This window comes from Lonchura striata, chromosome 4, assembly GCF_050655825.1.
Source record: "Lonchura striata isolate lonStrDom1 chromosome 4, ASM5065582v1, whole genome shotgun sequence".
NCBI lineage: Eukaryota > Metazoa > Chordata > Aves > Passeriformes > Estrildidae > Lonchura > Lonchura striata.
In genome coordinates this window covers 6,807,633-6,827,639 of record NC_140706.1, presented here as the reverse complement: position 1 = coordinate 6,827,639, position 20,007 = coordinate 6,807,633, and the positions used below count along the sequence as shown (strand labels likewise).

General features: G+C 39.3%; 1 long non-coding RNA gene across 2 annotated transcripts in view; it reads left to right on the top strand.

Moving 5' to 3' along the window:
* The window catches only part of LOC146767510 (uncharacterized), a 67,756-nt gene that overhangs the window by 23,695 nt on the left and 24,054 nt on the right, over nt 1-20,007 (top strand). For both annotated transcript variants that reach the window (XR_014954637.1, XR_014954636.1), the window contains 2 exons: nt 12,770-12,851; nt 13,661-20,007. The exon at nt 13,661-20,007 is cut by the window's right edge and continues 24,054 nt beyond it. This is a non-coding gene — a long non-coding RNA (uncharacterized LOC146767510). The remainder of the gene's footprint in view (nt 1-12,769; nt 12,852-13,660) is intronic.

Here is a 20,007-nt window from a genome sequence, read left to right as displayed (position 1 = left end):
ACATCAGGGCCACACTCCAGAACAATGGAGTGCACTTTATAAAGTGCAAATTGGCTATGCAAACTTTATTAAGTATACAAACCTGCTATTAATGTCTAATCACTCCCCAACAAATTCATCATGCTACTCGAAAGCATTGTTTTTCATCATGTTCAGCAGCTTAAAATCATTTTTGCTTTCCAATTTCAGCATTTTAATGCTTCATGAGCCAAATAAAACTAGGAAAATGTCAATGAGGTGAGAATACCTCTGTTGTTTGACTCCCTTGGTGAAAGTATTCAAACACATGGCTTGGTTTACCTCAAACTGTGCAGAGAATTCACATCATGGTGTTGGGACTAAATCTACACAGAATTTGAGGCACATAGATTTTGATGAGTTAAATCAGGGGCCGGAATTTTTTTTCAAAACATGCAATTCTGTAGTGAGGAGACAAATGCCTGCTTAAAGATTAACACCTGGCACTGGATTCCCAAGAGAATGTAAAACAAATTAAATCTTCTACTCTTAGCATCTTGAAGACACATTTTTGTTGCCCATTGATACTTCTAAATCTTTCCTACAGACATTTCACAGACTTGCAGACATTTGCTTGTAGCCATGTACAGAAAAATTGCCTTAGCCTAGAAAGAGAGCCATGCAGTGAAGAGTTTAACTTAAATGTGAGCTTTCTCCATCTCAGACAAGTCCTCTAACCCATCTGGCTGTGGAGTAAAAGTGAGAAAAGACACAATTCTTCCAGGCTAATCTTGTGCTAAGCCCAATATGACATACATCTGGAGAGTGCAACCCCATGTGGCCTTGAAGCCAAGTGAAAAGGTTGGATTCTTCTCATTTTTCATTGTTGCTGAGTCTCTTGGCATTTTACAGCCTTAGAAAACTCTTAAGTGTCTTCAGTAACAAACATTCAGATAAATTTTTAAGTCCTAGAAAGAACTGTGTGTATTGCAAATCTCAGCATAGATCCTTTAGAAGCTCCATACAGTCTCCTAATGCCCTTTTGTAATATTTTTTTGTTTATAATTTTATTGTTTGTAAAACTGGACGGCATATAGTGGCACCTGTGACCAGTGAATTGTTGATGTTTGAGTATCTTCAATTCTCCATAGTTTTGGGTTTCCATCCCACAGGATCATTTAATCTGTTCTGGCTATCTGGAGGTGTTTCTTTCAAGCTGGCAACCAGCATCTAAGGCCATTCCTTGCTGTCTGCTGCTTGCCCCTTCTTTCAGTAACCCTTAATTTTTCTGTTTCCTCTGTTTTACTGCTGAAGGTGCATTCTGTGGGTGTGGCAGCCACACGGACACAGCGGCATTCTCGGTGTGCAGCTCTGGTAGTTGTACTCAATGCTGAGGCCCTGGTTACAAATATATTTGAAGGAGAGGAAAACCTTCAGGTAAAATATCAGGAGACCTTGAGAACTTCATCTTACCTGGATGGTCAAGGGGCTGGAGAACATGCCAGAACTGGCAAAGGGAGATCTTGCTCCAACCAAATTGAGAATATGGAGAGGACAAACCTGGAGTCCTGTGGCCATGGACTTGAGCTGAAAGAGAAGAAATTCTGTTAAGAGAAAAGGAGAAGGGGTTTCACCATGATGTGGATTATTCAAGAGCACAGACCTAGAAATGTTTGCAAACACCAGCTTTGCCTATATGCAAAACTCAAAAGTCTCTATATAGGCTGATCTAGCTGGACCTGCTCTTAACTCTTTTTTTGGGCTAGGTGATGTCCTTTCAACCCGTATCATCTTCTGTGATTGTATAAGGAAAAAAATTCAGTATTTAGCAAGTGCAGAAAGTGCAGAATTATGCTGAGTACTATACAGAGAAAAATGTTTTGTAGACTGAAGAGTTTATGCTCCAAACAAAAACAAAGTCTTGTGTGTGTGTGTGTGTGTGTTTGTGTAGGGATTGGGGGTGCACTGAAAGGAAGTGATTTGCTGATCTACTGAAATTCAGTGATGGAAGAAGAAAGTTTTATCTCAGTCTCATTCTTTCCACTGTTAGGGTTCAGACCATGGTGAGCAGGAAGCATTGTAAGGTTACACAGGATGGAAAGATTGCAAGAGTCAGATGAATGTTTGGGTTCTTTCACCTACAAAAGGTATTTTTGGCCATGACATTTTGCAATGGTTAAGGAAAAAGTCTCACTTGCAGCAGTGATATTCAGATAGACACCCTGTCACTGTTACAGGAACCATTTCTTACCAAGGTGCAAAAAAATTCCTTTTTATTTCAGTAATTTCCTTTGATCATTCCAGGCCAGTTCTGGGCAGTGGGCTTCCAGTAATTTTTCTGTGAAATCCCTAAATATCCCTATGTTTAAGCAGTTCCAGTGTTACAGCATGGGTAAGTTTGTTTGCAAAAGTTATTTGAAAAAGATAGCTCTCTCTATATTCTCTCTCAATGGACCACAAAATAAAATATAGTGAGAATATTGAATTACTAATTTCAAAGGAGATTCACAGAGGCTTGCAAAGGAAGACAAATAAAAAATGACCCCTTTACATATATGATGCATTCTGATTCCTCCACACTCTCTTTAATAATTAGAAACGTGGTTTCACTGATACACTTTACAAAACCATTCTGGGGATTCATGAATTTAAAAGAAAAAAAAATAAACTACATGTGAATAATTCATAGTTAAATAGCTCTGGGCCAAGATATTGCTTCAGTATTTTTGAGTATGCAGGTTTTATTATTCTCTTAAAGTATGAATAAAAACAAGGTTGTTTTATCACACTTGGACTAATCAATGATATGCCTGAAGCACAGTTGGCAGTAAATGATCCGTTTTACTTTAAAACATTATTTAAATCGATGTGTATTGTAAGGGAGTCATAAAAATCTTCAAATTAAAGGGTTTTGAGCCATAAAAATAAGTAATATTTTTAAGGGGTTTTTAAGGCAGTAATGTTTCCAAGTAAATAGGAGATGGGCCAAGCAGTTCCCTCTGAATTACCCTTCATCAGGTTTTCACACCCTATTAAGGTACCCTTCATGAAATATCTTTGCATTACACTTCATGATGTAATTTGAATGCATTAGAATTAATTTGCCAATAAACTGCAGGGAAAATATGGAATATGCTACCCCCAAAAGCTTATGAACTTTCTTTGTTTAGCTTGGGCCACATTCATGAGGGTTTCCAATATAAAGTTTGCGGGTAAGAAGCGACCCCTGCAACTACATTGCTTTATTCAGGAGTGAGCTCTTAGGCCAGGGAGGTAGAGCTGTAGGTCTGTACTCTGGAGTCAGGGGTTTTAGTTTGCTCCCTGAATGCAATACACTGGGATACCAGTGATTCAGTGATGGCTTTGTAGACAACTTCTTAAAAATATTCCTTCACCACCGAAGGCAGCTTCCTCCATGTTATTTTAAGCCAGCCAACTTCCAACAAAGTGTGCTGTGGTGCCAGCCCACCACTGAGTCCTCTTCCCTGTCTAAAGCACAGGTTACCTGTTGTAGAAGGTCCAACATGGCCTTGGCAGGACCCTATGAATGAGTTTTAGTCAATGTGAGCTCACTTAATAGCATCAGATGTCTTGGAGATATGAGAAAAGTTTTTCAGGGCAGTGCCTTTTAAGGCAGGGACTTTTGATTTTTGCTGCCTTGTCCAGTTTTTTATACAAATATTTAAGGTTGCTTTTAATACCTGCCACTTTGATGCTGAGGATCTAACACAGCAGCCAGGGAATCACCCAAAGAGCAGAGGAGAGAGGTTTTGAAGTTTCCTCATTCTTTACTTCCAGATCTCATTCCCACTTGCTGGGAGCTTCTCTGTCTGCAGCTCTAGAGAACCCTTCCTTGCAGATTTTGGTTCAAAGGCAATGAATATTCCATATGTGTCATGTCACACATGCCATACTGAGGTTTGGAGTTCATCCACCAAAGGTGAGACTTCCAGAGTTTATTCCCACTGCCTTTGATTATAGGCAATGAGAGTGAATGGAAATACTGACAACAGGATGTATTTCATAGTGGAAAAACAGGCATGTGCTATCTCACAGTCTTCATAACTAATATTTTCTTTTAAATAATTATGTAAAATATATGAGTTATGTACATCAACATCTGAGTTCTTCTAATCTTCAGCATTTTATGCAAACTAACCAGCAACACCCTCCCCCCCGCCAAGCAAGAAATCTTTCTCACTAAGTAGGACCAGAACTGGATTTGTCCAAACATCAGGAGGCAAAATTCCATTTTGTAGGATTTCCATTCATTAGTGGACAGAAAACAGTGAGATCCTCAGAACCAGGACAGTTCTCAGAAGATTTCTGACTTATTTATAGACCCAAGAGCTCTGCATCACCAGAATGGAGCTTGGAGTCTGTCTTCCTACAGTGCATTTTCTACATCCCTCCTACAGCACAACCAATTCCCATAGGTCTGAGGCCTTGCAATGTCCTCTTTGTAAATGGAGACAGTGAAGACATGGCAAAGCTTCTTGGCATTTGTTCCTTCTCTGTGCTCGAGAGCCATCTCTGATAGCCTCAAAGCCTAAATTTAGCCAGAGCCAAAGCTTTGAGGGCTGAGCTCACCAAACCACAGCAAGCTGACCTGTCTTACTGCTCTCTGAGGGTGCTGGAATTTCCCAGCTTTGCTGGAAACCTGGCTCTTACCACTTGCCCAAGGTCCCCCGGGAGCTGACGGTAGAACCGGCAGCTGAAACTCAAAGGAAATTTGATTATGCTGCCTTGGGCAGAACAAAGAGCTGGAAATTCAGAACAGGTAAAATTTGAGTGATGAGGTGAGAAGTACTTGGAGTCACCCACTCTACTCTTTTCTAGGATGGAATTTTGCCATTGTCTGCCATTTCGCCAATAGGTTTGAGAAGCTGGAAGGCCAAATTTTCCCTTTGTGCAGGTTTTTTTTCCCTCCTGCTGAAGGCAGAAAGAGAAGAGAAGGAGATTTGGAACATTTGGAGATGTTGTAAAGGGTTACAAAGCAAGGATCCTGACTTTTAGTGGGAAATGTCAATGAAGCTGCTGCTGTATCTCCTGGCCAGTCTCACCTTGGTTCTTCAAGTTCCTTCTCTTAGCCCCAGTTCTAGCCAAGCACTTTCTTATTTTACAGCTACAATCCTCTTGTCCAGAGGATGCTCTGGAGCATGAGAAGGTCTGGTTTGATTTGGATGATATTTTCCTTAAAAAGAAATAAGTCTGCCCAGAGTAGGGAGCTGATTCTCTTATCCATTTTCTTGTTCCTCTGGCAGAAAAATCTTGGCACTATCTTGAAGGAACATATTATGTTTTCCATGAAAGGAAATAATTCCAGTCATTCTCAAGTAATCCCTCTTATCCACTACTGCATTAATACTACAGGTCCTTAAAAAGAAACCCCTCTAACTTTTTCTTTTTTTTTTTTTTTTTTGGCTAAAATGGAGTCACTGAATAAAGAGACAGGAAATTAGAGGTTTTTTAGGGTTTTTTTTTGTTGTTTTTGTTGTTTTGTTTTGTTTTTTTTTTTTTTTGATTGCAGCAGAAGCTATCTCCTCAAACTTACTGCCAGAAATCCTGAGAAAAATTTCAAACTAATAAATAGCATTATTATTATTGAAAATTTTGCGGAAATATTTGGCAGTAAAGAAAGACTGGTCATGGATTCTTTAGAGTATAAGGTTTAAAATGGAAAGTCTGACACATTCTTCAGTTATAATAGCACAAATGGGATCACTGTAATTTTCAGTTCTGATTATATGTTACAAAATCACTGCCAAATACCCATATATTCATGAGCCTGCAGAAAACAATCTGCAAAAATAAATATGGAGAACTACTGAAGAAAAGTACAGGCAGCTGTAAATGTAGGAAATATAATGATAAATCCAAACCTAAAATCAAGTTACGGTTGATAACTAGTCAGAGGAATTTCACTCATACCCTATCAAATTGAATTTAATCACTGACAATTTCCATTATCTAAGAATACAGTGATTTATTTGCAGACATTCTAAGACAAAAAGCTTTTCTAAGATGGGATTAATTTTGAGAAGATAAGTACTAAGCAGGAAAGAAATTATAGGGGTGTTATACCCAAACTGCATAATATAAACCATGAAAATTCAGACTCAAGGTTACATCAAGGAGAAGAAACCAAGTTCTAAAAATTCATTAGTTTCAGTCACGTGAAACTTAACAATTTTATCATTGGAAAAGCATTATTTTGTTGACAGTGCAGTTCAGAATACTGGAATTAAACAAAGATAAAGAGTAGATAAAGAGAGCTAGTTTAGCATGAATGCAGAACAACTGCTAATGATAATATCTATCTATCACTTCATGATGAAGTGATTGATTGTGAGACTCCAAAATAGGAGTAATAAATAGACCATTTCCCATGAGGTTTCATATTCCTTTGTAAATGCTTATAGTTGGAGTTTGCAAGTGTTTTGCTAAGAGAGAAAAATGAAAACCTATTAAAAGATGGAGCCCTCACTCCTTTGTGGTCAGAAATGCACAGTAAACTGCTAACACAGATTTCTGTAAATTGAGATAAATATTCTCACAAATATCACAAGACACATAAAAAATATAAGGAGAGAAAAAATTTCCAGTGTGAATGGGAAGAAATTAATGGTTTAAAATTCAATAATTACATTATTTTGAGCAAAATTCTCTGTGGCTTGCAACTGTCCTTGAGTACTTGAACTTTTCTCAAGACTGACACATTTGCATTTCATATTTTTCTTCTGTCAGCCTGTAATTTTATTTGTCTGTATTGGTTTAGCAATGAGCATCCTTAAAAAGAGATAGCTGCAGGAGTGTGGGCATAGGAATGTGACTCAGTGTTTTGGACATTGTACTTTTGCTGCTGAGCCATTGCCTATGCATTGGTGGCCCTCCTAATTAGAGTAATTAGTAGAAAATACAGACTAGAAAATTAGGGTGAGGACCATATAAATTATGGTCATCCATTTCTCCCTTTGTGATAGCTGTGGTGACATTTGAATTAAACTTTTTAATATCTCTGTGGGGTAATTTTCAATGTGTAGGTCATGCACAGGGTCTGTTTTCCACTAATAGGAATTCCTCTTCCTGAACCTTCTTCCAGCCTAAAAGCCCATTTCCAAAATTTCCATTTCTCATTCCTGGATGACTGACTGTGTCTGCTTATGTGAATGCTGTTTGTAGAAGCACCAAACACTGAAATTCTTAAGCAAAATATGTGTTTTAATAGCTGCAATTATTGCTGAGCTATAAACTTTGGTGGGGCTCTGCAGCTGGAAGTTTTTGAATTTTCCAGAGAGTCAAGTTTGAACGAAGTTGTGTCTGATGGGTAAAAAGATCTCACTGTTTTACAGGGTAAAAGAGAAGTACCAAGGAAAAAACCCTCATGATTCTGAACTTAGGGAATTGAAAGGTTATGCTGGCATCTGATGAGGCCTCCTTTCTTGTTTCTTTTTGGAAGCAGAATTGGGCTTGTGGCTCCAGCACACTTCATTAAAAAGGCCCTCAGATTGGATGCTGAGGAGCCTGCCAGATGCTAGCATAAAGGCATCTCATTTATTTTAGTAAAAGTGGGTGTTGCTGCTTAATATCAGATCTTCAAATGGTCTTGCAGTGAATTGCCCAAGGTCATTCAATGCCTGTGGGAAAGTCCTGAGGTGTTTTTGACTCACTTCTTCCCTCTGCAACACAATGAGCCCAGAAAATCACTGCTGTTTGGGAGCCATGCATAAAGAAATTTCCTCCTGAACAAACCCACCAAAAAATGAAATGTACACACAGACCTGGAGAATGATCTCTTTTGCTTCCCCTGGCTGCTTTTGAGGCTGCAAGTATTTCCATACAAGTAATGAAATTCCAGAAACACCTCTGAGTTTAATTGGCATAGATCCTTTAGTGCCCACTTTTTCAATACATATAAAAGTGCTGGAGAAGCCAGACCTCTCCATAGTCCTTTTAAAATAGCAGTTTTGGGGAACCCTCTGTTTAAATTTTTTAATTTTTTTTTTTAATTTTTCAAAAAGAATTGGAGGTGCAAGTGCTAGTTCTGTATCCTTGACCAGTCTGAAACACAAGCACCCTTCCCTCTCTCTACTGTGTTGTGCAACCTATGGAATAGTCTTCTTTCCTGAACATTGGCATAGAATATGTCCTTCCAGCCCTCTTCTAGTGGTGATAATACACAGGCTGTCTCCTCATCCTTTTGGGAAGAAGAGAAGGAAAAAAATATTTCAAAGTGAAGAACAGGGGATTTTGTGAGGAGCAGGTGATGAAGAAAGGTGTGCCTGCAAGGTGGAGGAGGCTCCTCTGCATGGCAGGATATTCATCTGAGCTGATGTGGCTGGAGGGGGATTTGGGCAGCCTGCTGTGGGGTTGTTTAATGGCTAGTCCATGAATCTGGACCTGAAAGTGATCCTAAGATCAGACCTAAACACAGAGGAGATCTTATCATCCCTGCTTCTATGATTTCGTGAGGTTGTAATCAGCTGAACAAGGACAGCATCTTCCATGGAGTGGAGTTAAAGGCTTCTGGTTATTAGATTTGGGGCATTAAATCAGAGAGCTTAAATACTGGCTACCCTACTTTTATCTCTTGGCCTGAAAGGAAAAATCTGCAGCTCTCAGAGACCCAAAAACTGACATGTCAGCTGGGGCACCAAATTCCTTGGTCTGGCAGCAAAAATGGCCATGGGAGGCAAGAAATGCCAACATTTAAATCTGGGCAATGTGTGAGCAACCAGTGCTAAACCACTCTGGAGGGAGCAGGGTGTAAAGATGTGAAAAGCTTCCAGACAAATCTTCCCAAAATACCAGATCTCTGTGATTAATCTCTCATGTGTTGTCTCTACTGCAGACCCAGAAGCAAGTGAAAGATAGTGAAGAATACTCAGATGATTTTTAAATTACTATGACATTTTAAAAGAAATGTTGTAATTATTTAAGTTTCCATGAGTTCTAGAATGATTAAGCGTCTCATCAGATTATCATCTCAAAAGTAGCGTGTAGTAGAGACTTGTGTTTGGTGTGATTGGGTTTTGTGTTCAGACTCATCCCATTGAGTGCAGGAGGGGAGACCAAGGGATCATCTCCAGCATGTTAATTAACAGATAAAAAAAGAAAAAAAGGAAAAAAGGTGTAAATTCAATTAAAAAGATAAAAAAGAGGGAGAAATGTGTCCTTTTCATCTTTGAAAAGGACAAGGGAGATGGTTTAGACTGGAGTTTCTGAGCAGAAGAGGCAGGCTCAGCTTACCAAGTTAGTTTTGGAGGACAATCCTGAACAGTAACACTCAGGAAATGAACTTTTGCTGCTTTTGGTCTCAGCTTGCAGAGTTGGATGCTGGGGGAAATCCTAAATGACAGCTAGGGGAGGAGACTGGTTTCTGTGCTCTCTCTCAGTCCTATTTCCAACTTAATCATCATTCATTTCACTGTTGCTTCACAGAGATGAAATTTACTCATTTTTAAGCTGCTTGATGGTAAGACTTGTTAGAAATTAATCACAGAAGTACAAGGCATTTTTTTTTTTCTTGTGTGAGTAAAGAATGCCAGTAAAATGATTTATGAGAATAAATGTTAATAACCTTCAAGTGTTTTAGCTCCTGCTGACCTCTCCCACCTCACTGCAAGGATCTGTTTGGGGCTGACTTCAGGCACCACAATATGATGGTGAATCTTTCTAACTTTATAAATATAAGAACATAATTTTGTGCACTGTGTTACAGCCAGTACCTCCTTAGCAAAGTGCATGTGGTGGGGAGAGACCCTCAAAAAACTGGGTAACTTCCAGTGATCATGGTTCATACCAGCAGACCTCCAACAGCAGCTGCTGCTGCCATTTTTCATTCATTACCCACCAAATTCCTGCTAAAATACAATTTGTGTTTGGCTAAGCTGAACTCTCTGGATTCTAGCTGCCCTTCAAAGTCATTATGAGAGTTGCCCAGTTCACTGTGTGACATAGCCTTTATTTAGCTCCTGCCAAAATTAACTATGTTTAATTTTCTGTAAATCACAGTACTGCCTCTGAGTTTTTGGAGACTTTATTTCTTGACACCTTTTCCAAATTCTAGGTCTGCACTGTGGTTCTCTACCAAGAAAAAGGAGACAGATGTTAGATGAAATTACTCTGGAGGAAGAAAATATTGAAAATATGATGGATATCAAAAGATGAGGGAACATGTAGGAGAGCAACTGGGCATCTGAAGTCAAAAATTATACAATCCTTAAAAAAAAAAATGCATCTTCTGTTTTCAGTTATAAAGGAACAAAACTGGTAAATTTCTTTTGAACTTTTTTGTTTTTCTACTTAGAGGTGCTATGTTTAGGAGAGGAAAGAAGTCATTTTATGTAGCCTCCAGCAAAATGCTGTGTTTTTCATACAATACTTTCCTATTCATTCTTATTTGCATATTTTTAAATATATTTCTGGTTTTGTGTTGTTCATACAAATGATTTAAAGGAAATATTCTTCAACATATCTCAGCTGTTTCTGTATTTCCTAGCATTTAAAAAAGAAAGGTCTTCTGTCTTGTATATTTACATACAGCCTGAATTCCAGATTTGGAAGATATAATAAAAATATGTTTTTCTGGGATTAGTTCTTAGGGAAAGAGTATTCCCCATGACCAAAAATATCCCAGTAATAAGCATTTGCTCTGTGCTGGCACAACTGTAATCTTAAATTATGAGCTTGCCCCCATTTGTAGCCAGTTTCCCCTCTTTAAATGCACTGTTAAGTCATTTGTAAATATAACTAAATCTGGAAGTGTAATTTAGTGACTCTATTTGAGGATTAAGAGGAAGAATAACATTACTTTGAACCATATGTAATCTTTTCTGCTTTGTTTAATTTAGTTTACTCTATGCAAGCCTTATCTTACAGACATTCTTCACTCCAGCTTACTTGACATATTTTCAGTGCTGTTGATAATGCTATCAAAAAAATAGCTAAATTCTTTTCTTTACAAAAAAAAATGTATATACTGTGAAGTGCACTGACAAAACATTAGTGATGTGGAATCACTGTCCCTAGGAAGGGCAGAAAGGAAAAATGTTTGATTTATACTGTTTGTTTTCAAAGTAGAGGAGATTTAAAATTGTAGAAAGAAGGTATTGGACTTTACACTCTGACTGGACCATACTGGCTGCCTTTATTAGACAATTGGAGCAACATTCTAGTTTCCTTACCAAAGATGCCAAATAATTGAAATTCTCTACTGAATACAGTCTGCATTGTGATCTTCAGTTCATTGAGGTTTTATTCACCTTTTTTTCAGTGGAACTACCTCACAGATTCTGTGAGTATCTGATGTTTGATTATTGTACCACATTGAAGTTGCTGATTAATTTGTATATCTTATTGTTAATTACAAGTCTCACAAGTTTTTTTCTTGGAGAACACACCTTGTAATCCCTTATGGTAGTTGAAGTCACATTTTATTCCTTCAGACAGTATGGATGGTGAAATAATTTTAAAGTTCTGAGCAGCTGCTTTTGAAGTTATCCTGACTCCTTTTTGAATCAAAATGTCTTAATTTTTAGCCTTTTTTTTTTTCTTCTTCATAAATGCTTATCATTTCCATATGGACATACTGTGCTGTCAACACTCATAATTCTTATACATTTGGAAGGAACATGGAGCAGATTCTTGCCTGGTGCAAACACTCATAATTCTGTTGATTGTGAAGCCTATTTCAGCCTGGAGTGAAATTTTGCAGAGACCACCTTCACTCATTGCTTGGTGTGGAGACAGGCACACAAAAGGAGGTGTCTGAAAGATTACTCTGAACTGGGCAGAGCAAGTACATCTCCTAAAATAGTGGAGTCTCATGTCATCGACAGCTAGATTTGGGAAATCTATGAGCGAGGTAAAAGGGAGACTCTGAAAATAAGGCACTGGAGCTCAGCAGAGCTGACACAAAGCTGTTCCCAGCATTCCTGACCTCCCAAACTGCTCCTTCAGTGGTCTAATCCAATGCCCAAACCCAAATACCCACACACCCATAAATCCTCGGGCTCAGCAGGGCTGAGGAACAGAAATAGCTGTGTCTCTGTTACCACAAGCACAGATTGTCAGCCAGCAGTGGCCCCCAACACAGAAGACAAATTGAATGCAGAGAGACAGAAATGGAAAAGAGAGGACAATGATTCATTGGGGGGAGGAAAGATCAACCATCAAACAACAGCTGGGAGAAAAACGATGGGAAACATATATGCCATTATGCAACATGCACGCACACACACACATTGATACATGGGACAAATCAGAGCAGAACATGAAATGGATATAAAAAATAATTTACTAGAAAGTTGCAACCCAATAGAAAGTCCAGGTGATCATTTCCCACAGTAACATCAAAAAGAGATAAATTTTCCTGAATTCTTTGATTTTCTGTATATTTCCTGTGTTTATTCCTTTCAGATCTTCATTTATCCCACACTAAAAGCAGCAGGAAGACCCACACTTGAACCTATAGCTCAGTCTAAGATTTTTAATACTCTTTACTGTTAGTGACAAGAGAAGAAACATGATGTAGAAAAAGGCCTTGCAACTTGTTCTTGAGTCAGGAGAGCTGTAATCAGGGTGGTTATAATCTTGCCATGTCTGGAAAACAATTTGAGTCACTGGTCATTGTGCAATTAGCACTGGTAGTTACACTCTTAAAACATGTGGAAAATTGCAGTGGTCGAACTGGAAACAAGACTGCTCTCTAACTAAATTATCAGGGTGAAGTATCTGGTGTTCATTATAAAAATTCATTTTAATTAAATTTATTGTTGACAATAGAAATTAATTGTTTCACTGGCCACAGGACAGAAGAGCACATTGTCAGGACATGTAACCAACAGCAGCACTAGCAGTGGAACTGGCATATGGGGAGCATTTGTCCACAGGTAATTAGAACTCCATCCAACCTTCGTTGAAATAAACTTCCCATTGATTTTAATAAGAAATACATTAAACTCTGGACACCATGGTTCATCATAACGTGGTATCTCGTCTTTTAAAATTTGGCACTGGATCAAATTCTCTAATTTGGTTTACGAGTTTGCTACAGGGAATGACCTTACTCGTATTATGTGGTATGACAGCTACAAAACAGCTGCTACCAGCTCTGAAGAATGTGAATTTTATGAGCTGGGAAAACAGTTTTTCATGATAGATCGTTACACTGAAGTAGTTACAAGTTCAGGAAACATGGCAAAAATAAAATAAATAAGAATAAATAGATAAATAATAAATTGCCCCCCAAAAGAGCACTGTAATTCTTTGTTTTTGTACCTGTGCAAAAAAGCAGCAATTTCAGTGACTGAATAGAACTCTGAGGAAACTTTTTGAAGTATTCATAATGACATAAAAATTCACAGAGAAGTCTTTGAAGATTATTATGTTCCTCATCCACATAGTAATTGATATCTCTGAAATCACCAGATAAAACAGTTATTCTAATCAACAGGGAGATATCTTTTCCATAATCTTTTTTCAGCCCATGTTTAAAAAATTACTTATTTTCAGTAAAACTACCCATTGTGCAATCCACATCTCTGTGAGTGTAACAACTAAATTTGGGAGTTCTTTGCAGATTTTCTGTAGAATTGGCCACTCTTCCAGACTTGCTGCCGAAGCCACTTCTTGTCATATCTGATGCATGGAAATGAGTATCTGCATTAAAAAAAGTATTTTTTCTTTTTTTTTCCCCTAGGCCACCTACAACTACATCCTTCAGAAAGCCATGGTATTTCTGCAGCACTTAAACATCTGCTGTGTGACTGACACTGGCTGCCTACATAATTTTATTAATGCCACTGAATATTTTGGCACATTTCCTCTCAGACCATTAAAATTACAATTGCTGGAGATGGCAGCCACAAGGCTGATCAACAGGAAAGGGTTGCACTGCAGATGTGTGCAGATGTTGCAAAGGCTTTTTTAGAGCCAGTGGGGAGAAAAGGGCACTTGCAGGTTGTGATTCAGCTCACCCTACAGAAGACATATAAGATAAGGCAGATGAAAAACTGTGCAATGACATAAAAGGAGCTGAAGCTGACTGCCTTTGATAGAAGTGTTCACACTGCAGATGGATACAGTCAAGTGAGATGAATCTTGTCCTGCTGGAGCAATTTTGACCTGGTAGCACTTGGGATCTCCCTGCGATGAAAAACCAAGCATAGCATGGGATTATTATATAAAATACCACGTTTCATATTTCTCATACAGGGAGAAGATTTAAATTACTTTCTTGCCTCCTGATCTGCTCTAGGTTTGAATCCCCAGTAAAATCTCCCTTACTGTGAAAAAAGTGCATTTGCAAGTTAATAAACAAAGTGCATTATTAGGCCATTGTTTGCAAACATTATCCCTGTAAATAAGAATAACACTATAAATAAGGATATAAATGGAAATAAGGATAACACTAGCAATTGCTGCTGTTTCTTTAAATAACTTATTTACCAAACCACCAAATAATTTAAACCATTTACTTGTTTTAGGACTGAGTAATTAATGCAGAATTAGCAGTTTAATCCTATCTTGGTGTGGGCTGGCTGGTGATGAATATGTTCTTACTTTATAGTCACACTGCAGAATAAAATGAATGTGAGGAGAAATCATTGCTGCTCACCAAAAGTACCAACAGGGTCTGAAGAAGTTAGTTTAGAGATGGTTTTGTTGTTTCTGTATTATCCTTTAGTTATAATGAGGTTGGAGGCACCCTGGAAAGAATGGGGTACCTGGGTGTGCTCAGATGGGAAAGGTGTCTCAAATATGGACTTTTCATGGAGTGGTTTCAGATGTTGAATGATGGCATTTGAAAATAATGAAAAACAAAACAAAACAAAACAAAAAACCCCAGAAGATAAATATTCTTGAACCATTAAACTTGATAGGAAGAAAAGCCTTCTTGCTAACAATCAGGTGCTAGCCAGGCTCTTGTGGAAGCCCAGAATGAACAGATTTGTGATTACTGGGGATGGTCAGCAAGAACTATGCAAAAATTCTGTCTTTAAATGAAAAGTGGGTGACATTCAAGCATACGGGGATGAAGTGTTTCTTACTCATATGTACCTATTGGTGGGTTGGCCTCTGCCCAATTTGAGTAGCCTCTGAGAATAAATTACCATCTGTGCTCAGACTGGCTTCCTATTTGAAGTTCAGACCATACATAATTCTCAGATTTATAGGTGGAAGATAAATCTGAGCTTGAGAATGGGCCACAGCCACATTTGGCTATCATTGCCACTGTAAATGTACTTCACAATGTGGTTGATGCCCCAGTACTCACAAGGGTTTTCCTTTTTCTTGTAGGATTTGGGCTTTCCCTCTGGACATTGCACTGCCACCTAATGAGAAATGGTAGCAGCTAAATGAGCTTTGCAGGGGTTAATGGTATTTTTAATCGACCTGCCTCCTGTCTAGGTGCCTGAGAAGAAAAATCTACAGGAACTCAAGTGGAATTGAAAGGGTAATCCCAGAGAAGGGAATAGAAAGATCTAATTAATAGATTGTAAAACTAAAAACACTACTGTGGCCATCTGATCCTGTGTAACAGAGATCATAGGTCTTCCCTGGTTTAATTTATATTTGAACTTTATTTTTCTTTTTAAAGGCCATCCAATGCTGATATATGAGTTACTAGTGATAGAAAATCTTGCAGACACCTTTAAGCTGTGGCAGTGATTAATTTTCAGTGTTAAAAAAAAAAAAAAAAAGAGGCAGAGGCAGAGCTTTATTTTTGGTCTAAATTAGTCTGATTTCACCTTTCATGAATTTCAATTGTGAGTTGTTACAGAACATATTGAGTCAATTTCCATTCTTTTGCTCCTCTTCCAGCAAAAGATATGGTTCTGTTTTTCTTGGAACATTATTTTAAGGTCATTGAGAAAGAAAATGAGAGAGAGAAAAAAGAAGAGGAAGAAAGAAACTAATGGTCAGCGCCAGTATGAGACTTGGGATTTCTTGCTCTGACACTCTCCACTTCACCCAGCTAACAGGAATGATTCAGAGCCATGTTTTGGAACAGTGTTACGCATTCATGATGCAGCCAGCATGCAGGGAGCACTTAAAAGCACCTCAGCACACAGGTCCTTGTATTTCTCATGGATACAGGACTTCTGAAGACCCAATAACAATGCTTCAGTACTGAACAGTTCTTTCCCTCTTCCCTCTCCCCTGCAACTTTTAATCTGTCTGCCTCAGTTGCCCAAAGAATATAGGAATGGAGAAAAATGCGGTAAGGTTAAACACTACAGGACTGGGAGATGTCTGCATGCTGTATGAGCCCATAAGACAGCAGCAAGTGTTGGTTGGATCACTTCCATATCACATTTAGAATCACAGAATCACAGAACAAGCTGAGTTAGAAGGGACCCACATCCAGTGCATCTCCTGGCCGTGCACAGCACCGTCCCCAGGAGTCCCCCTGTGCCCCAGAGCTTTGTCCAAACACCCCCTGAGCTCTGCCAGGCTGGTGCTGTGCCCACTGCCCTGGGGAGCCTGTTCAGTGCCCAGCCACCCTCTGGGGGAAGAACCTTTTCCTGATCTCCAGCACAAACCTCCCCTGGCACAGCTTCAGGCCATTCCTTGGGTCCTGTCCCTGTCACCACAGAGCAGAGATCAGTGTCTGTCCCTCCTCTTCCCCTCTCAGGAATTTGTAACTGCACTGAGGTCTCCCCTCAGTCTCCTCCAGGCTGAGCAGACCAAGTGCCCTCAGCCTCTCCTCTCACGGCTTCCCCTCAAGGCCCCTCACCATCCTCGTGCCCTCCTTTGGGCACTCTCTGATAGTTTAATGTTTTTCTGACATTGTGGCCCCCAGAGCTGCCCCAGCACTGGAGGTGAGGCCGCCCAGCCCGAGCAGAGCGGGACAATCCCCTCCCTTGCCGGGCTGGCCATGCTGGGCCTGCTGCCCCAGGACAGGGATGTCCCTCCTGGCTGGGAATCTGAACTCCACAGCTCCTTCTGTAACCCTCTGCTAAACCATCCACTTGCTCTCTGCCAACCCCATGACCACCGCTGGCAGATCCTCACCGTGGATTTGGAATCTTCTCTGTGCCAGCAGAAAGGCACTCCTGTGTCCCAACGGGCACTGGCGGCTCTTTCCCCTGGCAGGTTCCCCATATGCTCTTCATGCTGAAGAAAGCTTCTAGCAGCTTATCATCAGGGCAGGCTACATTTCTTGGCTGGCTGGTGCATATTTGAGCTTCAGTTCTCACTCTTGGGACCTGCAACCACAGTTCTCTTCCAGTAGAAATCCAAAGTCTAAAAGCAGCACAACAGATGTGACCATTTTGTGGTGAATGACCTCAGGTGTGACTAGATTGTTCCATTCAGGTCTGCTAATTTTCTCTCTCATTCTCTTAGCCTGTTTTTTCCCCTCTTTCTCTTTTTACCTCTCTCTTTCATTCTCCTGAGTAAAATAACCTTGCTCTTGCATTTGAAGTACTTTTTAAAATTCTCTTAAATGAAGCCCCAGTTCTAGTGAGAAATAAGGGCTATAATATTCAATAGAGATTTTGTGATTCTGAGAAATATTTCTTTGACTAATCTGACACTATGATTTCTAATTTAAATACTAGAAACTAATCTGAAATGAAGACATTTTTATGACTGCTGGATAGTAGATATTTTCAGAAAGAAAGAAGTTTGATACAAAATATAGAAATTGTTTAGAACAAAATGACTATAGGATGGATCTGGTAAAAACCCAACATGAATGAGGATCAGAAAGTAAAGTAATTTATTTTTCTTTCTCTTCATTTTTCAGTCTGAAGGGAATGCTGCTTTTATTGGTTTTAACTTAACTGTTTCAGTTATCTGAGTTGTGCTATCCTGACAAAAATAAGGAAAAGGATGTTTCAGCTTTTTTTTTTTTTTTTTTTTTTTTTTGGCCAGCTCTTATTTTGAACAACCTTTGACCATATAGCAGAACAGATATTAATTTTGACTGCTCAGGTTTATCAAAAACAGTGCATCTTTTCTATTTCTCATCATATATTTTAAACGCGAATTAAGCTTGGGGTTAGACTTGGAGAAACTTTGTGGGCCCAACTAACAGTTCTCTGTGTACTCAGAAACACCTGAAATCCTTCTTAATTTTCTTAGTCCCTCTTGATTACTCAGGAAAAGGTCTTGTTTTCTTTAATGGGAGCCTTGCCTGGGAATCAGTTTTAGGATGAAGGTCTGTCTTTTTATTCAGCTCTCAGCTGGAGAACAGTTGACTAATACTGCAAGACAGTATTAATACTTTGCTGTCAGAGCCTGTCAATCCAGAGAAAGCAAGTCTGACTCACTGGAAAATATCCCCATGAGAAAGAGCCTTTCACAACCTCCTATCCCAATGCATGGAAAGATAAATGGTAGGGTTCAGATTTTCCCTCCAGAGACTGTTCTTCAGGAAAAGTCAAAACAGACACAAGCTCAAAGTAGGCTCAATAGATTTTACAAGATATGACACAAACGACAAAGAATTTCTAGCAGTGGCTCTCTGCAGACAGATTTACAGAAGATCTAGGATTTGAGGATTAAACTCTCTGTTGGCTGGTGTGAGACAACCTGATTATTCTGTCCAGCTGGAGAAGAGATGAGTAGCAGGGTCCATCTCAAGGAAATGAATCTATTTAAATGATGCAAGGCTGTCTTCAGCTGGAAGTGTCAGGGTGACATTGAACATAAACACTCATGGATTGTGGCTTGCATTGATATTCTAAAGTGAACAAGAGGCGTGAGGAAAATGGTACCAGGTGTTAAATTCATCACCTCAGAAATAGAACAAAGTGAGCAAAAAATAAATTGAAGGGATGACTGTGTAGCTGGGAGCAGGCCTTCAGTGAGTTTTATCCAATATGAAAAAAGAAAATTAATGCTACATTTAATTCAACTAAATATTTGTTATATAAAGGCGCATTGGGATACACTGCTGGCTTTTATTTTGCATTTTCACTGGAAGTCACACAGCCAAACAGATCTCTGCTGGCACCTAGAATATTCATGTGGAGAGGAAGGAGGATAGAAGGAAAGGATGGGAAAAATTATGCGAGTAAAAATAAAAGGGGAAAAATCCAGTATAATGGCATTTTAAAAAGATGCAGATGAAATTTAAACTTAGTTTCAGATGACTTGCCTTTTCATTTTTAAAATTATTTAAAGAAAACCATCCTGAAAACCAGGAATTAATTCTTTGTACAAATTTCCTAAGTGTCACCTGACAGAATGTCTAAAGTATAATTAATTCATGCACACAGAACCAGAAGATGCTAAGGAGAAACACATTTTCTAAAAAGTAATGCTGAGGGTTATGTCCTGAATATAGTTGTACATCTTTTTCTTTGTAGCACACCTGTGGGCAGAACTGACCTAAATCAATATCAGGATGTTAATATTAATAAGTCTTGTCTAAATTTTGCTTCAGTGTGGCTGTCAACATGGGTGGATGGCAGTGAATCTGTTTTCCTTCTCCTAACCATGCAACTCCCTAAATACAAGTGTGGACTCTTCTCCCTGATGTTCCCACTCCTGCAAATTCCCCAGTAGGGGCTGCTCCTCCAAGAATCATCCTGGAGGCCACTCAAAGGCAGTACCATCAACGTGATGCAATCTGGACACAGCTTTTCTCTGGCCTCTTCCCAGGGTGGCAGCGCTAAAGCTGATGTGCATGGCCCTAGTGTCCCTGTGCCAGCCCGTCCCTCTCTGTCCCATGTGTGTTTCCATTTGGCAGCTGTCACCCCCTAAGAGATGGAAGAGTTGCAGATTGATGGGAGAGTTGAATTGATTTTGGACAAGCTTACAAACTCCTACAGTAATAATGTCTGTTAATGCTTTGGGGGGCTTAGGTACCTCTAAAAACCACTGTACTCCCAGGCATGACCATACTTCTAAGGCTGAGAGGCAGCCTAAATCCCAGACTTTTCACTCTCTGCTGCTTGGATTGGAGTGTCCTAATGATGTGTAAAAGGCAGCTGTCCCCAGGTCAACTTTCTCTGTAGCAACAGGGGAAATGTAATGTGCAGGATTTCCTCCATGTACTTATCTGTGGGGAGCGATGTGGAACAAAAATAA